Here is a 7,496-nt window from a genome sequence, read left to right as displayed (position 1 = left end):
TCTGCTCTCCTTAAGGACTATCATGAACTAGAGTGCTTGTCTCTTATTTCATTGAACTAAGTGTTCTGTATGATCTACTCCACCCTAGTAATGGGCCCTGAACCAGGTTCTTCACCCTGAGTTATGTCCCTGACTGTCTACAAACTTTGAAATTTTCTTGAGACATGTTACCAGGTCACTCAATTGCCCAGGCTGGGCTCTTGCTTGCCATTTTTCTGCCTCTGCCTCCTAGAGCGCTACCATGCCTGGAAAAGGAGTTTTCCATAGACACTTTTAACTTCACTTTGATCTGGCCGGAGGACAGTCAGTTTCTTTTCACAATTAGTTTGTTAAGTCCACATCCTGACTACCTCTCTTAGTGGATACCCACACTGTGGGCTACTGTCTACCTTGCAATTCACTTCAAGCCCAGGAACTGAGCTCCTGAGAACAGCAACTTGGCCTCTGAGTCCACTGAGACTATTCAAACTAGCCAACCCTCTCCTCCCCTCCTTACCCCACCACACTTTTCCTTTCCACAGAAACTGCAATGAAGGTGTAGGGTGGTCCACCTCCCTCTGGCCTGTGACCTAGATCAACTGTGTCAATTTCTCCTCTTAGTCCTAATAGCACAATAATACATACTCTGTCTCTGGGAACTGTGAATAAGATAAATTATCTCCTTACTGGCAATTATCTCTTAATTTATTGGACTCACTACACACCTAAGTAATAAATTTATTAAAGTACCGTGGTTCTGCAGATTGATGTTAAAGACAGTCTTTAATCTTTTCTGGGCACGTGATACAAAAAGTATTTTTGTCATGAACACAGATTGTGATAGCTGAGTATGCAGGGGCTTCTATACAAAACATGCACATTCTGCCTCCTACAGTAGGGGCTGGATGAAACATTTCATTTTTCTTTATTTCAAAGTGCTGTTATTAGAAATGAAAGTTTACTTTGAAGTAAAAATGACAATAGAAAAAAATATTCAGACTCTTGAAGGCTCCCCAGGTTTCACACCTTGCTATTCTCTCTTCATAATAACTGTTATATCACATCAAGAATCAGTCCAAAGCTACTGAGAATTCTGTGCTCACCTGAAATGCCATGTGTATGTGAAGGGACATAAATTACTATTTCTATGGAAACTACAATTTTGAGCCTTCTTTGGCTAAGTTCAAGCTTTCAGTTTTAACATGACATAAAATGAGCTGATGTACCTGCCTTGGACTAACAGAGCAGCGATATGAGAGTGAAAATCCTTCTAGTGACATAATGACTTTGTATTTGCATGTCTAAAATCATTTGCCCCCTAACCTGAGTTGGTGTAATACTGACATTTCCATTTCTATTTTAAAGAGTTGAAATAGGAGCATTTCATTATCTATTAGTACTGCTTAGGTGGTGGCTGTCTCTGAGTTTAGTGTTTTCTCTCATCAGAGGAAATCTTAAAATGAAAGTATGACAAAATACTTATGTTACTGTTTTGGTTTATGTCGATCAGATGTCTTCCCAAAGCTACAATGTGGTTACAGGGCTTTTTCAGAGGTGGTTGAATCTAGAGTGTATGATGCTGGGATTAAATCTGTGATTACTAAATCAATACACTGATTGGTTTGACATCAGCCTCATTCCAGTAATCTAGACGAGATAAAAGGGACAGAAAGAGGCTTGTCTCTCCCTTGTTACTTTGCTACAATCTGCCTGCCATGAACTGTTCTCCTCTGGTTCTTGCCTTGGAACCAGACAGGTATGGAAACTACAGACTGAGCTTCCTCCCTTAACTTTGGGTGACAGGTATTTTGTCTCAGCAATGAGAAAAGTAAATAATGCAGTTACTGTGTGTCCAATTGTATTTTTCTACTGCTTGTTTTCCAAAGAAATTGGATAACAATCCAGTGTTTTCAGAATTTCAGTGCAGTTTTTACCAGGAGAATTGCCTGTAGCATAGTCTCCCACTATCCATGGGGGACAGGTTGTAAGAAACCCAGTGAGTGGCTGATATCATGGGTATTACTGAGTGTTATACACACCATCATTTTCCTGTATAGGATGCTTATGATAAATTTTAATTTATGATTTAGGCATAGTAAAAGATTAGCAGTACTTTATCATAGATTTTATCAACAACAGGATATAATATTTTCCCCTTTCCTTGTGAACTGAAAATCTTTCACCTTTTCATTTATAAGAAGAACTTTACAGCTTCCTTTCCACATATGAATTATTAGCAGCAATACCTCATGTTTTGGGGGCATGGCATAGAAAAGTAATTGTTATTCAAACACAAGTCTGTGTCCTTGTTATAATGTGCTTGATAACTGAGAGGACTACAAAGTTATTGAGGGAAAGGTACAGTATACTTTGTGGATACACTGGGCAAGGGTGATTCATTTTCTGGGCAAGAGGACAAAATGGAAAATCATAAGATTGCATCACATTACTAAGAATGATGCACAATTTAGAACTTGAGACTCGATCATTTCTATAATTTTCCATTTAATATTTTTGGACTAGTGAAACACAGGTAACTAAAACCTTGGAGAATGAAACAATGAATAAGGGGATTGAGTAAACAACTTTATTTCCCTGAAATTCTAATCCTCCAATTTTCTTTGGAGGCAACAGGAACAAGTGGATGATTTTATAATTAATGTATAGCCGGACGCTTTCCAAATGGTGGTACTGAAGCTACACCTTCGATAAAGGTAACTTATAAGAATGATAGCTAGGAATGAGTTAGAAAAGTTTGGTATAGTTTTTATATTGGCTCCAGACTTAACTAATTGTGTGGTCTTAGGAAATTTGTTCAAATGTCTATGATTCCTTTTACTTAATAGATATTAAAAACATACTAACATCCTCATCCTGTGACAGAGGAGAGCATAGACATTGTGTGAGCTCTACTCCTCCAGTCCCAGTGTGGAATGTTTTATAATATAAGGAGGAGAGAGGCTTGATGGAAGCTGCAGCTGCTGCCCTTCCCTTTTTTTCTGTTGCCATGAACTGTTGCTCTCTGCCATGTGCCACTCTGCCTGGGAGCCAGCTGAATATAGACTAAAACATCCACAGGCTGTAAGCTAAATAAACATTCTTTCCTTAAATTTGGGTGTTGAGTATTTTTTTCCAGCAACAAGTAAAAAAATAACTAAGACAAAATTTGGTACCAGGAATGGGGTTGTTGCTGTGACTACCTAACCATGTGGATTACAAACTTTTAAAAATGGCTTATGGGAAGGGATAATAAAGGGTTGGAGATGTCACCTGCTAGCAAACAGTTGGAATGCCTTTGGCTCTTCTGTATAGGAGATTCTGGTCAGAGCTCAAAAAATCATAAAGACAAGGCTAGGGAAGTTTCCACTGGGAAAAAGAAGTACATTGGTTGTTAGACTGCAGATGATTTGTGTTATGGCTTGGCAGAAAGTTTGTCTGCATTTTGCTTCTGTCCACAGACTTTGACTGAGACTGAGATTAAACATAGTAGACTAGTTAACCTTACAAAAAAAAATCGCAGGACAGTCAAATGTTGAGGCGGTGACATGGCTATTGTTGGGGGCTTTTAGTCAGATATATGTTGAGAGTCAAGAGCAAAGAGCCAAGAAAGATGATTTATAATGTTGTGAGTTTGCTCCCACACAAAAGAAAAGCCAGAAAGGCTATAGACTGCAAAGGTAAAGCTGAAATCTCAACTGAGCAAGAAGAGAAGAGTAAAAAAGGTGTCCTGAGGGCATCATGGGGGGTGGCATGTTCTTGCCCTTTGCAGCCTTAAAATTACAAAGGTGAGGGACTCTGTTTTGAGGAGAAAGCTACAGAGCCTTATATTCCAGAATAGAAGCAGTGGCCATGCCAGGTTCCAAAATGGTAATGACATAAACATTTTTTCCTCTGAATCATGTTCAGAGTACTCAGCAATCCAGGCACATAATCCCTGCAACCAAAAGAAAAGAAAGCCTAACTACTGCTCCAGCTAGCAGCAGATCTTGGAATCACCAACATGGCATTGGTTTATGCACATTCATAATGCAAGAGTTCTGAGGTTAAGAAGGCTTCCAACTAGATTTCAGAAGGCCTGAAAGGTCAGGCTATATGCTCCTGAGAGGGCAATGTATAAAGCTGTGAATGAGAAGCTTATTCAGTAAAAACCCCAGAGGTTTATTTATTTATTTATTTATATACCAGGGATTGAACTCAGGATCCTGCACTTGCCAGGCAGGCACTTATTCTACTGAGCTATCTCCCTGGCTCTTAACCCCAGAAGTTTAGAAAAGCCAAAAACATAGACTGTCTAAAAAAAGCTACGAAGAGGGAAAAAACCAGCATTGTGTCAATTTAAAAAGTTTAAAAGTTTAATTACATGACTCAGCAGAGATCCAGGATTTTTAGTTTGTAAATATCCTCATACTGTTCAAGGGGGGACATGGGCACTGTTTGAGTTCTATAACCCCAGCCCCAGGGTAGCTTGTTTTACAATATAAGGAGGAGAAAGAAGGTGGCTAGGAGCCAAAGATGCTGCCCTTTCCTTTGCTCTTCACTGTTTTCTGCTGCCATGACCTGATGCTCTCTGCCATGTGCCACTCTGCCTTGGAACCAGACCAGCATAGACTAAAACCTCCACAAACTGTAAGCTAAGTAAAACTTTCCTTCCTTAGATTTGGGTGTCAGATATTTTGTCCCAGAAACAAATAGAAAAATAACTAAAACAGATACTTATTTTTCTGGGATGATACAAAGTCTCCTAGAAAAGTTAGTATGCTGGCAAGAGAAGAAACATTATTCCAATCTTGTACTACTTCAGATAATATTTATTTTATTTATGAAATTTGAAGCCTGCAATAATTTCTTTCACTTGTTTTCCTTGTGAGATTTCAGTGTCTGTCCTTGCAATGTAAGCTGTGACATTTTTATTTTGCAGAAAAATCAGAATAAGATTATATTAGAGTAATTTATACCAGTAAATTATATAGGCATACATATTAAATTAAGAATAATTAAGTTAGACAAAATAAGAGTTAGTATAAAATTTCAAAACAATAATAATTGGAAGCATTCACTTTTCAGATGACCTCAATTACAATAATAAATGAAACAACTGAATGCTAGTATGACTCACAACTAACAAAGAGGAAAACTGAGTCATAGAACAGACAGGTAAGTTCCCGAAGTGAGACTGGTCACAAATCCATCTAGGAACCAAACAAGAAACATGAATAAATCGAATATTTTGTTGCCGATGAGATATCCTTGTGGCCCTAGAAATTCTCATTGTACATTCAGATAAATAAGGAATGCCTCAGTTACTCTACTCTCATTGCTGGGGCCAATACCTGACACCCAAAATGAAAGAGGGAAAAAATTATTTAGCTCAGTTAGTGGAGGTTTTAGTCCATGCTCACTAAGGTCCAAGGCAGACTGGCACATTGCAGAGGGCAGCAGTTCATGGCAGCAGCAAAGAGCAACAGAACACAGGGAGGAGTAGTGGCAACAATGGCTACAGAGAACAAATCTCCCTTAAATTGCATTCAGGCTATCTGTCCCAGGCTAGGTATAAAACTCACATCCATAATCCCAGAAGCACTCGCACCCATAATCCCAGTGGATTATGTGTTAGTCACAAACTCTAGAAGTTGCCCCATGACTCCCTGAGGCTTTGAGGGGGCAATTAGACACAAACCATAGCAAGGAGAACAGAAGAAATTTTAGTTTAAGGACTTATACATACAGATCAATTGACATTAAATTAACGAACTAATTCCATATTTTTTGTAAGACATACAAGACAAATCTACTCCAAGGGATTTATAACCCAGTGCATAATAACATTAAATACCTTATTATTATAATTGGTCATTACTCACCAATACTACTTTAACTTGGAATACTAAATCCAAGTACAGTAGTCTATTACTTGAGTTTGGTTGGGTTGTTTGGATTCTTAGATCAGTTACAAAGATCAAAACTCTTCTGATGGTGACAGAAGAAATAGAATAATGGTGATAATGGGTCAGAATCAGTGTGTTTCTAGTCTGGGGGCAGCAGCATTAGAGCACTAAGAACATGAAAGAATATTAGGGCAATAGGCACCAAAATTGATCTTTACTCAAGACAGAAAAAAAAAAAAAACCTTTAAATTTCTTCAAAAGCTTTCCAGCCACTACTTCTGGTGTAGTTGTGAAAAAATTAACTTTGTCAAATAGTAGCAGGTTTTCTTACTATCTCTTTTCTTACTATCTCTATCACTAATTTTGTCAGAAACAGGTTTGGTATTAAAAACTGCTAACATAAAAATGTTGTGGAAAATAAATTATTATTTTATTATACTTCAGATTTCCTGATGGAAATACAATTACTTGAAAATGTTCAATATGTTAAAAAGAAAGAAAATTATTACTTTGAGAATTTCATTAGATCCTCAATTTCCTGACAGTGTCACTGTTCTTGAGAGAATACAGTATATAAGAAGAACAGCATAATTTCAAAGATTTATAAAGACCTTTGTTCCAAAGATAGTCAAATGATTTTTTTTTTCAGTTAATTCTTTTTTGTTCCGTTTAAAAAAAACTATTGGAAAACACTGACTAATAGAAAGGTTGGAATGCAAATTACACTCAAAGTCATACCCAAAGGGGCTGGGTTTTACAAGAGTTATTTCATAGTATTTTTTATTTCCAGATAGCAGGTACTATTCCCTATACTGTTTCCATATTACAGTCATTTCTCAACAGCTGACAGAACACATTGTCATACTCAACAGATGTTCCTCAGTTCCCCATGGACTTCTGCACAGACAGGGAAGACAGACATTTCTGTGCTGGAAGTAAGGAGCATATTTCTTCCTTCTTCAATTTTCATTGCAGTTTTTGTTTGCCTGTTGATCTCCAACAATCCTTTGCACATGCCGTCCTCTTGGTTTCTTAGGGCTCTTTATCTCCTCCTCAGTCTTTGCAGTCCAGGAAAACTATGGAAGTTCATGAACATGAAAATAGGATTTCAACTTGGTGACAGAGAAATAATGACAAGAACAGATGAGCCTGGTTTTGATGTATTACTTAGAAACTTCACATTCCTGCCTCAGAGTCACTCCCCTGAGTTCTAACAAGGAGTGGCTGAAGGAAATGCAGTGCTGGGTAGGTGTGGGATGATCACGTTAAAGTGCTTTTTTCTTAAGTGCTTTTGTGTACTTGCATAAGGGCCAACAAAGGGGGAAAAGGACCTCACCAGAATGACATAGGAATTACCCTGCTCCAGAGAATTATACTTTGTTGATAGTCAGCTGTTAGTTATTTGTCTATTTGTCAGGTATCACTTTTACATGCTTGTTTTTCCTTCACCTTCTCTGTGAGAGTGGGAGTAGTATTTTATTTCATTAATAATTTTCTTCTGTACCTGTTATGGTTTGTCTCTAGGAGTCCCCTCCCCCCCCCCACAAAAAAAAAAAAAAACTTCTACAGTTATGGCATGGCTTCTGGAGTTTGTGATTGATTTTTGTGGTTATGGGTGCTATATCCATCCTG

This window comes from Octodon degus, unplaced genomic scaffold (genome assembly GCF_000260255.1).
Source record: "Octodon degus isolate 3935 unplaced genomic scaffold, OctDeg1.0 scaffold00484, whole genome shotgun sequence".
NCBI lineage: Eukaryota > Metazoa > Chordata > Mammalia > Rodentia > Octodontidae > Octodon > Octodon degus.
Note: the sequence above shows the minus strand (reverse complement) of the source record.